At 42.6% G+C, this 14686-nt stretch overlaps 1 protein-coding gene across 6 annotated transcripts in view; it reads left to right on the forward strand.

Moving 5' to 3' along the window:
* IST1 (IST1 factor associated with ESCRT-III) overlaps positions 1-14686 on the forward strand; it is a 74243-nt gene that overhangs the window by 35529 nt on the left and 24028 nt on the right. For 2 of the 6 annotated variants that reach the window (XM_021093853.2, XM_021093849.2), the window contains exon 1: positions 10567-10632. The exons of 3 other annotated variants lie outside the window; for them this stretch is intronic. The gene's annotated coding sequence lies outside the window, so the exon portion shown is untranslated. Of the gene's footprint in view, positions 1-10566; positions 10732-14686 lie in introns of those variants that run through there. One more of the 6 variants, XM_084959697.1, reaches the window with a different exon arrangement.

The following is a 14686-nucleotide window of genomic DNA, read 5'->3' on the forward strand; positions in this document are numbered from 1 at the left end:
CATATTCTGAGCATTTCACATAAATGGAATCATACAATATGGGGCCTCTGTGTCTGGCTCCTTTAACTTAGCATGACGTTTTCAAGGTTCATGCATGTTGTAGTATGTGGGTCAGTTCTTTGTTCATTTTTATGGCCAAATAATATTCCGTTGTATAGATATAATACCACATTGTCCTTTGATTAGTCAGTTGATAGATATTTGTGTTTCCACTTTTTGGCTGTTTTAAATAATGTTGCTGTGAACATTTGTGTACATTTTTGTGTGAATATGTGTTTTCACTTCTCTCCAGTATAATATAGCTAGGAGTGGAATTGCTGGTACATATGGTAACTGTGTTTTACACCTTGAGTAATTGTCAAAGAGCCTGCATCATTTTGTATTCCTACCGGTGAGGCATGAGAGTTCCAATTTCTCCACATCCTCTGCGAGGCTTGTTATTGTCTATCATTTTTGTTACAGTTATTGTAGTGGGTATAAAGTGATATTGCACTGTGGTTTTGATTTACATTTCTCTGAGGTCTAAGAATGCATGTGGAAATTCCTGGGTGAGGGATCAAACCCTTGCCATGGTAGTGACCCAGGCTGCTGCAGTGACATGTCCTTAATCTGCTGTGCTACAAGGGAACTCCTTGAACATCTTCTTGTATGCTTATTATTGACCATTTGAAGAGTGCCTATACAAATCCTTTCTCCATTTTTGCATTGAGCTATTTGTCTTTTTGTTGTTTTGTAAGATTCGTTTTTCTAATATTCTTGGTACTAGACCGTTATGGTGTATGTGATTTACAAAAATCTTCTTCTGTTCTGTAGGCCGTCTTTTCACTTTCTTGATAGTGTCCTTTGAAGCACCAAAGTTTGTGGGGTTTGTTTTTGTTTTTGTTTTGTCTTTTTTAGGGCTGAACCCACGGCATATGGAAGTTCCTAGGCTAGGGGTTGAATCAGAGCTGCAGCTGCTGGCCAGCATAGCAGTACCAGATCTGAGCCATGTCTGCAACCTATACCGCAGGTCACAGCAATGTCAGATCCTTAACCCACTGAGTGAGGCCAGGGTTTGAACCTGCATCCTCATGGATACTAGTTGGGTTCATTACCTCTGAGCCACCACAGAATCTCTTGTACACCTATATTTTCTCCTAAGAATTTTATAGTTTTAGCTCATGTATTCAACTCTTTGATTCATTTTGAGTTAATTTTTGTGTAGGTGTAAGGTAGGGAATTTCAACTTTACCTTTTTACATGCAGATATGCAGTTTTCTCAGCACTATTTGTTGAAAAGTTTATTCGTTCCCCATTGAGCTATATTGTTATCCCTGTTCAAAATCAAGTGATCACAGGAGTTCCTTGGTGGCACAGTGGGTGTTGTCACTGCTGTGGCTCAGGTCACTGCTCTTATGAGGGTTTAATCCCTGGCCCAGGAACTTCTGTATGCTGTGGGAGTGCCCCCCACCGTCCCCTGCCACTAAAAATCAAGTACAAATTCAAGTGACCACAAATACATGGATTTGTATCAGGGATTTTCATTTCCCTTCCATTGACCTATGTCTGTCCTTATATCTGAGTCATAGTCTTGATAAGAGGCTCATATTTCAAGGAGATAGTTTAAACTTTTAAGTTTATATTTAGAATCTAGAGTTATAAGTTTTCATTCCCTTTTTTTTTTTTTTAAGGGCCGCACGCAACATGCGGAGGTTCCCAGGCCAGGGGTCCAACTGGAGCTGTGACTGCCAGCCTACACCACAGTTACAGCAAGGCCAGAGCCAAGCTGCGTCTATAACTGACACAAAGCTCTCCGCAACACCAGATCCTTAACCCACTGATCACGGCCAGTGATTGAACCCGTATCCTCATAGATACTAGTCAGGTTCCCTTTTTTTTTTTTTTTTTTTTTTTTTTTTTGGTCTTTTTAGGGCCGCACCCGTGGCATATGGAGGTTCCCAGGCTAGGGGTCTAATTGGAGCTGTAGCCGCTGGCCTACACCCCTTGTCGGGTTCTTTACTGGTGAGCCATGACAGGAACTCCAAGTTTTCATTCCTTTGAATTCACTTAAGAAGAAAAATTAAGTTTTTAGGATGATTGCAATTATGATAAATGTCATGAAAACAATCTGATTTGAGAACTCCCTTTTGATCTGATATGTGAACCCAAGTCAATATTTGTAACTGTGATTTAATGCATTTTTCAATGCATTTTTCTTTTCATTTATTGAGAAATTCTGTATACACAAATTGAAGGTAAAACTAGAATGCAAAATATTATGGAAATATGGATATATGAAAATTGTATGATGTGGAGTCTCAAGATCTGTGTTTAATACCTGATCCTGGCACTTAATGATATATATATATATATATATATATATTTTTTTTTTTTTTTTGGCCTCACCTGTGGCATGCAGAACTTCTGGGGCCAGGGACCAAACCTGCATCACAGCAGTACCGTAGCCACTGCAGTGACAATGCCAGATCTTTAACCCATTGAGCTACCAGGGAACTCCACTGCTGTTGATCTTAGATTGGTCACTTTACAGCTCTAAGCTTCATTTTCCTCCTATAAAAACTAAAAGACATTTCTAACCTACAGCTGCTTCATAGGAATGTTGTGAGCCTCCAGTTGAGGTATTGTGCTTGTAAGTAGCCTGTAAACTGAAAAAATGCCATGGAAATATTTAATATGTGTACATTACCCTAATTGTTGATATTGGTAAATTCTCTGAGGAATCATTTCATAGGTGCTCTTTAAAAAATTCTCTCAATTTTTTTCTAGGTCTTAGGAAGTTCAGTTTCTATTTCATTTTATATTTTTTAGTCTAAAAACTTTATAAGACTTTCCTATTTCTAAACGTTAGTATCTAAAAAAAAAGGGCAGAGTTCCCGTCGTGGCACAGTGGTTAATGAATCTGACTAGGAACCTTGAGGTTGCAGGTTCAATTCCTGGCCTTGCTCAGTGGGTTGAGGGTCCGGCGTTGCCGTGAGCTGTGGTGTAGGTCGCAGACGTGGCTCAGATCCCGCGTGCTGTGGCTGGGGTGTAGGCTGGCAGCTACAGCTCCGATTAGACCCCTAGCCTGGGAACGTCCACATGCCTTGGGAGCAACCCTAGAAAAGGCAAAAAGGGGGGGGGCGGCAAATTACTCAATTCTCATCATCTTTCCCTTCTCTCTCATAGAGTGTGTGAGTCAGCACACATTCTACTGTGGGAGTCAGCAGACTTTTCCTGTGAAGGGCCAGGTAGTAAATATTTTAGGGTTCTGGGTTCTGTCACATATTCTTCTTCCTTTTTTTTTTTTTTTTTTTTGGTTTTGTTTTATTCTTTACAACCCATTAACAATGTAAAAGCCGGAGTTCCCGTCGTGGCGCAGTGGTTAACGAATCCGACTAAGAACCATGAGGTTGCGGGTTCGGTCCCTGCCCTTGCTCAGTGGGTTAACGATCCAGCGTTGCCGTGAGCTGTGGTGTAGGTTGCAGACGCGGCTCGGATCCCGGATTGCTCTGGCGTAGGCCGGTGGCTACAGCTCCGATTGGACCCCTAGCCTGGGAACCTCCATATGCCGAGGGAGCGGCCCAAGAAATAGCAACAATAACAACAACAACAAAAAAAGACAAAAGACAAAAAAAAAAAAAAAAAAAAAAACAATGTAAAAGCCATTCTCAGCTGGAAGATCTGTAGAAAAACAGGCCTGCCTGATTTTGTCCTACCTGCCTGTCACAGATTTTTATTTTATTGGGTTTCAGTACTAACTATATCATGTTTTGGTAGCAGCCACTAGTTACAATTGTGTACGTAAAAAAGTGTTAGTGGTTAGTTAACCTAAGAAATGTTATGTGTTATTTTTTATCCTAACAGCGAAACAGGATTTTCTAGAGAAACAGTGTGAGTCAGTTTGTTTTTTTGGATTATGCTCAGCTTCTGATTGAAACTGGTCTGTTCAGCCAGGGACAGAGACATTGTTTTGAATAATTGGTTGGTTGTGGTACAATTCACACTGGTATATTTTAGGCTGTAAATAATTAGGGCAGAACACAGGTGAAGAGTGCTGAATCCAAGCAACTGCTGAGTAGGAATCAATTTTTTTAAGGTAATGTCATTTTTAGCAAGACCTGGGCTCAATGACACTTTTTACCCTACTTTTAAGGTTTGTTCAGGATGCAGTAATGTCAAGGATTCCAAAAATTATCTAAGCACATGGTGTTACCAAAGGCATGGGGAAATAGAAACCTCACATACATTGGTGGTGGTGGTGGTGGTGTAAATTGCTACTTCCTCTCTGAAGGGTAATTTGGCAATATCTATCCACATTAAAAATATACCTACCCTTTGACCCAGTTCTTCTGCTTCTGGGAATTTACCCAATAAATGCAATCCATGCAAGCAAATATCTGGTTTTTGTAGCATTGTTTATAAAGGCAAGATTTTGGAAATAACCTAAATGCCCATCAATAGAGCAGTGCTTAAAAAACATGGTACAGGAGTTCCCATCCTGGTGCAGTGGAAACGAATCCGACTAGGAACCATGAGGTTTCGGGTTTGCTCCCTGGCTTCACTCAGTGGGTTAAGGATCTCGAGTTGCCATGAGCTGTGGTGTAGGTCACAGATGCGGATCAGGTCTGGTGTTGCCGTGGCTGTGGTGTAGGCCAGCAGCTACAGCTCCAATTTGACCCCTAGCCTGGGAACCTCCATATGCCACAGGTGCAGCCCTAAAAAGCCAAAAAAAAAAAAAAAAAAGGTACACATATGCAATGGACTATTATGCAGCCCTTTAAAAGAATTATTGATAACTGCTAACATGGAGCAATATCCAAAAGACATTTTTTTTTTCCTTTTTAGGCCTACACCTGTAGCATATGGAGGTTTCCAGGCTAGGGGTTGAATCAGAGCTGCAGCCTACACTTCAGGTTGCAGCAACACCAGATCCTTAACCCACTGAGTGAGGCCAGGAATTGAACCCACACCCTCATGGATTCTACTCAGGTTCTTAATCTTCGGAGCCACAACAGGAACTCTTCCAAGATGTATCTTTTTTAAAAAATTTTGGAGTTCCTGTCGTGGTGCGGTGGAAATGAATCCGACTAGGAACCATGAGGTTGCAGGTTCAATCCCTGTCCTCATTCAGTGGGTTAAGGATCTGGCATTGCTGTGAGCTGTGGTGGAGGCTGCAGACGTGGCTCGGATCCCACATTGCTGTGGCTGTGGCACATATCCCACGGGTTCGGGAACCTCCATATGCCGCGGATGCAGCCCCCCCCCATTTTTTTTTTTTTTTTTTTTTGCCTTTCTTTAGGGCTGCATCTGCAGCATGTGGAAGTTCCTAGGCTAGGGGTTGAATCAGAGCTATAGCTGCAGCCCTATGCTACAGCAACATGGGATCTGAGCCGTGTCCGAGACCTACACCACAGCTCACAACAACGTTGGCACCTTAACCCATTGAGCGAGTCCAGGGATTGAACCCACATCCTCACATTTACTAGTCGGATTCATTTCCATTGTGCCACAACAGGAACTCCATAAGATATCTATCTTAAAGCAAGTTGTAATAGTATAAACGAGTTGCAGGATACAGTCAGCCCTCCATATCTTAAAAGTTCCACATCCAGGAGTTCCCGTTGTGGCGCAGTGGTTAACGAATCCGACTGGGAACCATGAGGTTGTGGGTTCGGTCCCTGCCCTTGCTCAGCGGGTTAACGATCCGGCCTTGCCGTGAGCTGTGGTGTAGGTTGCAGACGTGGCTCGGATCCCGTGTTGCTGTGGCTCTGGCGTAGGCCGGTGGCTACAGCTCCGATTCGACCCCTAGCCTGGGAACCTCCATATGCCACAGAAGTGGCCCAAAGAAATAGCAAAAAAAAAGACAAAAAAAAAAAAAGTTCCACATCCACAGATTCAATCAACCTCAGATCAAAACCATTGGAAAAGAAACTTCCAGAAAGCTTCTAGAGGCAAATATTGAATTTTCTTCACACTGGTGACTATTTTCATAGCATTTACATTGTTTGGGGCATTATAAGTAATTTAGAGATGATTTGAAGTATATTGGAGGATGTGCACAGGTTATATGCAAATACTATAGCATTTTATGTAAGGGACTTGAGATTTTAATATCCTTGGGAGGTCCTGGAACCAATCTGCTGCTGACACTGGGTGACAACTGTAGTATGTATGGTATTTGTTAAAAAAAAAAAAAAAAAGAGCGTTAGGTATACAAATCATTTTACATGCAGATAATATCACTGGAAGGATTTTGATAGCATTAAACATTGTCTGTCTGACACTGTTTTAAGAGCTTTTCATAATTAATATATTTAATCCTGGTAGCAATTTTATTAAGGTAGGTAATGTTATTCCCATTTTACGGTGAAGAAAGTGAAGCACAGAGAGATTAAGTGACTTTCTCAAAGGCACAAGAATCTGATAATGACGGTTTCTCATAGAGCAAGGGACTGAAGGACTAAGAGTCAGAAAGAGGAGACAATTTTCAATATACATCTTTTCCAGCTGTGTGTTATTGGGGGGTGGTTTGACTTGTTTATATAATACTTTAAAGGTTATTTTTAGGAGGTCCCATCGTGGCGCAGGGGAAACGAGTCGGACTAGGAACTATGAGGTTGTAGGTTCGATCCCTGGCCTCCTTCAGTGGGTTAAGGATCCAGCGTTGCTGTGAGCTGTGGTGTAGGTCACACACGCATTGCTGTGGCTGTGGCTGTGGCTGGCAGCTATAGTTCCAATTCTAGCCTGAGAACCTCCATATGCCTCGGGTGCTGCCCTAAGAATGCCAAAAAAAAAAAAAAAATTATTTTTATTATTTTTTGTTGCTTTGTTTTGGTTTTTTTGGCCACATCCATGGCATGTGGAAGTTCTGAACCCCTGCCACAGCAGTGACCCAAGCCACTGCAGTGACAATACTGGATCCTTAACTCATTGAGCCACACAGGAACTCCTAAACATTATTTTTTAAAGCATCTGCACCATTAGGAAAATGGGCAAAAGACTATCATGAGTACTATTTATAAGACAGTCAATCCTATAACTTCTTAGCTTCAAAAGATTAGAAAGGTTGACAGTACCTGCTGTTGGGGAGTATGAGGAACTGGACATTAGGTGGATAAAGTCATACAACCTTTTGGGAGAGAAGTCTGTTAATGAGTTTTGCTAGTTTGCCTGTGATGCCATAACAAAGGACCACAAACTGGTGTGTGTGTGTGTGTGTGTGTGTGTGTGTGTGTGTGTCTGACTTCAATTCACCTTTCTGTAGGGTCACAAATCATACTGGATTAGGGCGCACACTGATGACCTCATTTTAATTTGAGTACCTCTATAAACAGTCTATCTCCAAACAAAGTCACAAAGTGAGATACTAGGGGTTGGAACTTCAACATGTAAATTTTCATGGAAACACAAATCAAACCACAAATAACATGTGTACCAAAGTTTTATACGTGCATGCCTTCTGAACTGGCAATGCCACTTATGGGAATCTGTCTTTAAGAAATAATCTGTGTTGTGGCACAGTAGAAACGAATCCAACTAGGAACCATGAGGTTGCAGGTTTGATCCCTGGCCTCGCTCAGTGGGTTAAGGATCCAGCTTGCCTGAGTTGTGGTGTAGATCACAGACACGGCTCAGATCTGGTATTGCAGTGGCTGTAGCTGTGGCCAGCAGCTGTAGCTCCGATTCAGCCCCTAGCCTGGAAACCTCCATATGCTGAGGGTGTGGCCCTAAAAAAAAAGCCAAAAAAAAATAATAATAATCTGAGGAGTTTTCATTGTGGCTCAGCAGGTTAAGGACCCGATGTTGTCTCTGTGAGGATGTGAGTTTGATCTCTAGCCTTGCTCAGTGGGCTAAGGATCTGGCATTGCTGAAAGCGGTGGCATAGGTCTCAGACATGGCTTGGATCCATTGCTGTGGCTATGGTGTAGGCTGGCAGCTACAGCTCCGATTCAACTCCTAGCCTGGGAACTTCCATATGCTACAGGTGCGGCCATAAAAAGCCAAACAAACAACCCTCAAGATGCATTAAAGACCTAAATTTAAGACTGGAAACTATAAAACTCCAAGAGGAAAACAGGCAGAACACTTTGACATAAATTGCAGGAATATTTTCCTAGATCAGTGACTCAAGGCAAAAGAAATAAAAGCAAAAATAAATGGGCCTTATTAAGCTTTGCATAGCAAAGGAAACCATTAACAAATGAAATGAACAGACAACCTATGGAATGGGAGAAAATGCTTGCAAATGATGCAAACGATGAAGGGTTAATATCCAACATACACAGACAACCCATACAACTCAATATTAAAAAAAAATAAAAATCAAAAAATGGGTTGAAGGCTTGGCCATTTTTCCAAAGTACGGATGGCTAACAGGCATATGAAAAGATGCTCAACATCTCTATTTATTAGAGCAATGCAATTCAAGGCTGTGGTGTAGGCTGGTGGCTACAGCTCCAATTGGATCCCTAGCCTGGGAACCTCCATATGCTGTGGATGGGTCCCTAAATAGACAAAACAAAAAACAAACAAACAAAAAAAACCCAACAAACCATAATACAAATGACTGTATATACAAAACAGAAGCAGACTCACAGACCTAAGAGGGGGAAGGGTCAAATTAGTGTATGAGATTAACAGACACAAACTAATATACATAAAATAAACAATGCTGTAAATCAATTGTACTTCAGTTAAAAAAAAAGAAAAATTTCCCTTTTTAACTGGTTATGCTGAAACAAAATCAGTAAAAGTTAAAAAAAATACTTGATAGAGAAAATAGTACAAAAATAACTGTCATCTAATTCAACCATTATCAAGACTTTTGCCACCATTTTACCCCTATGTACAGTGTATGTTTTTTTAAAAATTTAAAAAGGACTTTTTGGGGGAGGCTGCTGTCAGCAGAAGCAAGTAACAGAGCTAGGGATCCAGCCAAAACCACAGCAGAGCCTCCAGCTGCTGCAGTGACACTGCCAGATTTTTCACCCGACACACACAAGCGAAGTCCAGAAAAAGGGACATTTTCTTACAAAATCTCGATGACATTTTCATGCTTAACAAAATAACTCCTTGGCATCATATAATACTTGGTCCACAAACGAATTTTTCCAATTGTCTAAAAAATGTCTTTGTTAAGAGACTGTCCTGGCTCAGTGGAAACGAATCTGACTAGCATCCGAGAGGATAGAGGTTTGATCCCTGGCCTAGCTCAGTGGTTTAAGGATCTCACATAGCAGTGAACTGTGGTGTAGGTTGCAGATGCAGCTCAAATCTGGCGTTGCTGTTGGTGAGGGGTAGGTGGGCAGCTACAGCTAGGATTCTACCCCTAGCCTGGGAACCTCCATATGCTGCGAGTGCAGCACAAAAATTTTAAAAAAGATTAAAAAAAAAAAAGGTCCATATATTTGTGTTTCTAAGGCTCTTTAAATTTGAGCAAGCCGCCTCCCTCCCTTTTTTAAGAGGCCATTATTTTATTGCAGAATGGATTCAATTGGTATATGCATGTATTTACAAAAAACAAACAAAACCCACACATTTTAAAGGACCCAAACACTGTGTATTTTGAGGTTCTGGAAGCTGGTTTTAATTTAGAAATAATGCAAGTGGTTGTAAAGACACATTATTTCTAAATTCATGTAAACCTCATATGGTTGAGTGTAGCTCCATCCTTGTCATATGACCGCATCACAATTTAGCAAACCACAATTTTGGGCTCGGTAGATGCAGCCTGTACAGCAGGGGGCAGGATTACCTCATTCTGGAAGCCAAGAGCTCAGGAAAGCCCTTCCAATGCTAGACAGAGAATGGCTTTCAGGTTAAACACAAAGATAAATGAAAAAGTTTTCTCTAAATACAGAGTTAAGGTAAATTCCCAGAAAACATGGTACTGAGTAAACATCTTAAACAATACAGATTGAAAGAGCAACCAGACTTGGTTTAAAAGCAGGGTAGGGAATATCAGAGTGGATATGAGGGCTGGTGGGCAACCTAAGGGAGGAAGGTGAAGAGTTGGATAATAACCGAGTTGCCCGAGAAGGGTAGTCAAATCTCCTCAGCAGGTCATCCTCCCCGCCCCCCACCCATGAAAGAAACTGAGACTCAGGAGGAAAACGCCCACGGCAAGTGGAATCGAGAGAGGGAGAGAGCAAATCTCAGGGGCTGTGAGCGTTTGAGGGTACTGAAACCGACTGTAATGTTTGTTGAAAAGGCAGTGCTGAAGCCGGTTTTTCCAGGAACTGGAACAAACCGGAGCAAGGCACTGGGCGCGGACTCTGAGACTAAGCCTCCGCGGCCATCCTGGCGCCCAGGGCAAGACCTGTGACACCCAGGGCGCGCCCAAGTAGGTGACTCAGCCGGCGAGAGGGAACTCTGCCGCGGACAGTATCTCTGTTGTCGCAAGTAGTCCCCAGCCGCCCAGCTCGGAAAGGAGCTGAGTGAGAGAACCCGTAGGGCCTTGGAGCGGTGAGTCCCGGGCCCTGCGGGCGCGCAGCCAATCCCTGGAAAGGGGGCGTGGCTATCCCCCCCCCCCCCGCCGCCGCGGATCCCTCCGCCCGCTCTAGCAGTGCTGAGGCCGAAGGAGCGGCCATTTTGGATGTTAAGTCTGGATTTCGAAGTCGAGTCTCTGCCTTTTTCGCGTCCAGATTTGGCCAGGTGAGTGTGGCTTCTTCAGCGTCAACGGTCTTTGTTTTCATCCTCACACCGCGCTCTGATATTAGTAGTCCCTACCCCCGGGTTCGAACGAGGTGGCAGGTGAAAGAAAAGGCTTCCGGATGTGGGGGTCGGGCCGGAGGGCCGCGGCACCGGAGGCTGGTTAGGCCCGGCCCGGGGGCGTGGCAGGGCCGCGAGCCGCTTGGAGACCGCTGGTCCCGGATTCTTGACGCCGCCAAACTTTCCTGTTGTTCTCCCTGCCCCGAGGCGTCTCCTTACTGGGGTGGAAACGCCGCGGCCTGGGCTTTGGCCCCCTCCCGTGACAGGGCCGGGCGGCGCTCTCGGCGACTCCCTTAGCCAGCCTCTTCTTTCCCGACAGACTTCGCTAAGGTCCTGTCTCCACTTCCCGCAGGAGTCTGTTCGCCTCCGACTCCGGGAGCCTCCCCTGGGCGGGACTCCTTGCTGGGGTGGTACCTGGGGGCCCCGTACGAAATTGCATTTTTCTTTAGCAGAAGCAAAAAGCGATCTCTGCCCCGTTTCGCCGATTCCTGCCTGTCTGATAAGCAGTCTTGAGAGGAGCCTGTGGCTCCTCTCTTCTTTCTGTTTTCAGCGCTCCTCTTCCGGGGGGCTGGAGATGAGAGGACTTGAGAGTCGATTTGCATAAAGTTTTACAAGGATCCAGAGGCAAGAGCGCGTTTTTAATAATTAGATAGTAGGAAGGGCTCCGCCACTACCACTCTCTGTAGTAGTAAAATTGAAATTAAGAGCTGGTCTTGACTTTTGGGGGATTGTAGTTTAACTTACTGGTAAAATTTCAGACAGACCAAGCTGAAGAGTGTAACGAATTCCCTCCTCGTCCAGCTTCATAAACAATCAGTTCATGGCCAATCTTGTTTCATCTATACCCCCGTTATGCATTTAATAAAATAATTATTTATATATATATCTCCCACCGCACCCCACACAGGCCTTTTGACTCCTATGCCTACGGAGAAATTAACACGGGAAATTGTGTTTACGTTCTCAGAACCCCATCTTCTGGGATAAGAGGACTTAGTAATACCCTTTTATTAGAGGAGAGTGTTTGAAACATCAGTGTTAGTATTCCTTTTTTTTAAATTTTTTTCTTGGCCGCACCCGTTAAGGATCCGAAGTTGACCCTGATCTGTGGTGTAGATTGCAGACGTGGCTCGGATTCACAGTTGCTGTGGCTAGGCCTGCAGCTTCAGCTCTTATTCCACCCCTAGCCTGGGATCTTCCATAGCCACAGGTGCAGCCCTAAAAAAAAGTACACCTTAAGGGAAATTTTTGGTAAAAAGCACACCCAATGAATTTTTTGTTTTGTTCTGTTGTTGTCTTTTTAGGGCCACACCTGCAGCATATGGAGGTTCCTAGGCTAGGGGTGGAATTGGAGCTGTAGCTGCTGGCCTACACCACAGCAACGTGGGATCTAAGCCACGTCTGCAACCTACACCACAGCTCATTGCAACGCAGGGTCCTTAACCCATTCAGCAAGGCCAGGGATCAAACCTGTATCCTCATGGATGCTAGTCAGATTCGTTTCTGCTGAGCCAGGGCAGGAACTCCCCCAATTGATTTTTTTGTAATTTTTTATATTTCATTGAGAAACAAGATAAAGTGCTTTCATAATGCCTACGCATTTCAGTATTTATAGCTTCTTCCAGAAAATCTTGGTGGCTTCTGAATGCTGAAGCCTGCACTTTTTTTGTGAGTTACACATGCTGCTACTGGTTTTGTGGTCCTTTATTAAAATTTTCAATTTTAGCTTAGTCAGTGAAGATTTGATTACAGTTTATAGTGTGAAAATAGAGTGAACTTGGCCTTCTGTAAATGAAACAGTTTTAAGAATTTGACAGTATTTAGAAATGCCTTCTAGCTGGTTTCTACCTTTGTCACACCTTCATATCTGCAGTACCTAAATCATGCCTAAATATGTTCATACCACTTACAACAAAGAAATATTCAGGATAAATAATACATTTCAAAATGGAAGTTTTCCTATATACTACAAAATTATTCTAGCTACTCTTGCCTCCCTCCCCACTTGGTTCTTTTGGAGCCACAAGCTGGTATCTTAGGACCTAAGGGTTTTTTTTTTTTTTTTTTTTCTATTTTTAGCTACATTAACGTTTTCAGGATTACTGCCTCTGGGCAGCTTTACTGTTTTGGGTAGCTGTTCTGAGCTACAGCAGTCTATCCCTTCTTCCCTAAATAACATGAGGAATGATCCAATCCATAGTTTTACACTTTCCCTTATTCAGAATGGAGAGATAATCCATTTTTGTTGTTGTTGTTGTTGTTGTTGTTGTTTTCTTTTCTTGGCTGCCCTGCAGCATATAGAGTTCCTGGGCCAGGGATCAGGTGTGGCAGTGCTGGATCCCTAACCCACAGTGCAGGGTCAGGAATTGAACATGCCTCCCAGCACTCCAGAGAGGCTCCCAGTTTTATTTATTTAATTATTTATTTTGTTCTTTTTTTGACCACACCTGCTGTATTCTGAAATTCTTGGGTCAGGCATTGAACCTGTGCCACAGCAGCAACTGGAGCTGCTGCAGTGACAACACTGAATCCTTAACCTGCTGAGCCACATGGGAACTCTGAGATTATCCACTTTTTGTTGTTGTTTTGTTTTGTTTTTTTCTTTTTAGGGCCGCATCCACGGAGGTTTCCAGGCCAGGGGCGACTCCGAGCTGTAGCTGCTGGCCTATACCACAGCCACAGCCATGCTGGATCCGAGCTGCTTCTGCAACCTACACCACAGCTCATGGGCAACGTCGGCTCCTTGACCCACTGAATGAGGTCAGGAGTCCAACCTGCATCCTCGTGGATGCTAGTCAGATTCGTTTCTGTTGAGCCACGATGGGAACTCCCATTTTTTTTTTTTTTTTAAAGTCCAGTTTTAAAAGGCTTCTGAAGCTGAGTGTTGCAAGAGAGACTAGATAAGTTTGTTGTCCCAATGTTAAGGACTGGGTTAAAGTGAGGGATTGGAAAGAGCCAAGAAGAGCCCATAAGATTGCTGATAAATGTGTGACATAATGGTGTTACATTAATAAAAATAGTATAATACTGAGAACTAGGTTTGCAATCACTAGTTCATAATCCTTTTATAAAGTTTATGTTACAGTTGTTTATGCGTCGTATAGTTTTTAGATTGTGAGCCCCTTGAAGCACTAGGGTCATGTCTGTCTTAGGGTCATGTCTCTTGTCTGTGTTGGCTTAGCACAGTACTTGATAGAATAGTGATCACCATATTTGTGGGTGAATGAATGACAGTAAGGATTGAGGCACCAGTGATCTCTCTGAATCAAAAGGGAATTTTAACTTCCCTATCAGACAGTATTAATATGTGGTAATGTATTCACATATACATATATTTGCTTAAATGTATGTTTTATGTATGTAGATGTTTGTATATGTATAAAACAGTTATTTATCAGAATAAGACTAGTTTATTGACTTTTAGGTTATTCCTGAAATTAATATTACTATTGAAGTGAGGTAAAAAGTTTATGGTAAATAGCTGTAGAACCACAGGTTCAAATCCTGAAATTAAATTGATCTTTTGTATTAGGTTAGTTTTGGGTCTCATGATGTTTTATATATATTGGTAATTATTTAGGACATAGCCTAAATAAAGTAAATAATAGTCATTACCTTTGTGTTTTTGTTTGATTTTTGGGCTGCATTTGCAACATGCAGATGTTTCCAGGCCAGGGATTGAACCTGCATCATAGTTGGGACCTGCGCCACAGCTGAGGCAACACCACATCTTTAACCCGGTGCACCACAAGGGAACGTCTGCCTTTGTGTTAGTGTCATTCTCTTTAATGATTAGTTTTTGTAGGATAGAAATCGCAAAGTTGAAAATCCTCAGAACTTAAGTTACAAAATATTTCAACGAATATTCCTTTCCTTTCTTTCAATCTAAAACAAAACTAGATTTTGTAGGTTAGTGGAATTCAAGAAAACAACATTACATTTAGTTAAATTTCCTATTAATTAACATAATCGAGTGACATCTTTCTACTAAGTGCTA

Source organism: Sus scrofa, chromosome 6, assembly GCF_054392235.1.
Source record: "Sus scrofa isolate SSC_HxYL_T2T_F1_AM1 chromosome 6, Sscrofa_HxYL_maternal_Yorkshire_Landrace_v2.0, whole genome shotgun sequence".
Classification (NCBI taxonomy): domain Eukaryota; kingdom Metazoa; phylum Chordata; class Mammalia; order Artiodactyla; family Suidae; genus Sus; species Sus scrofa.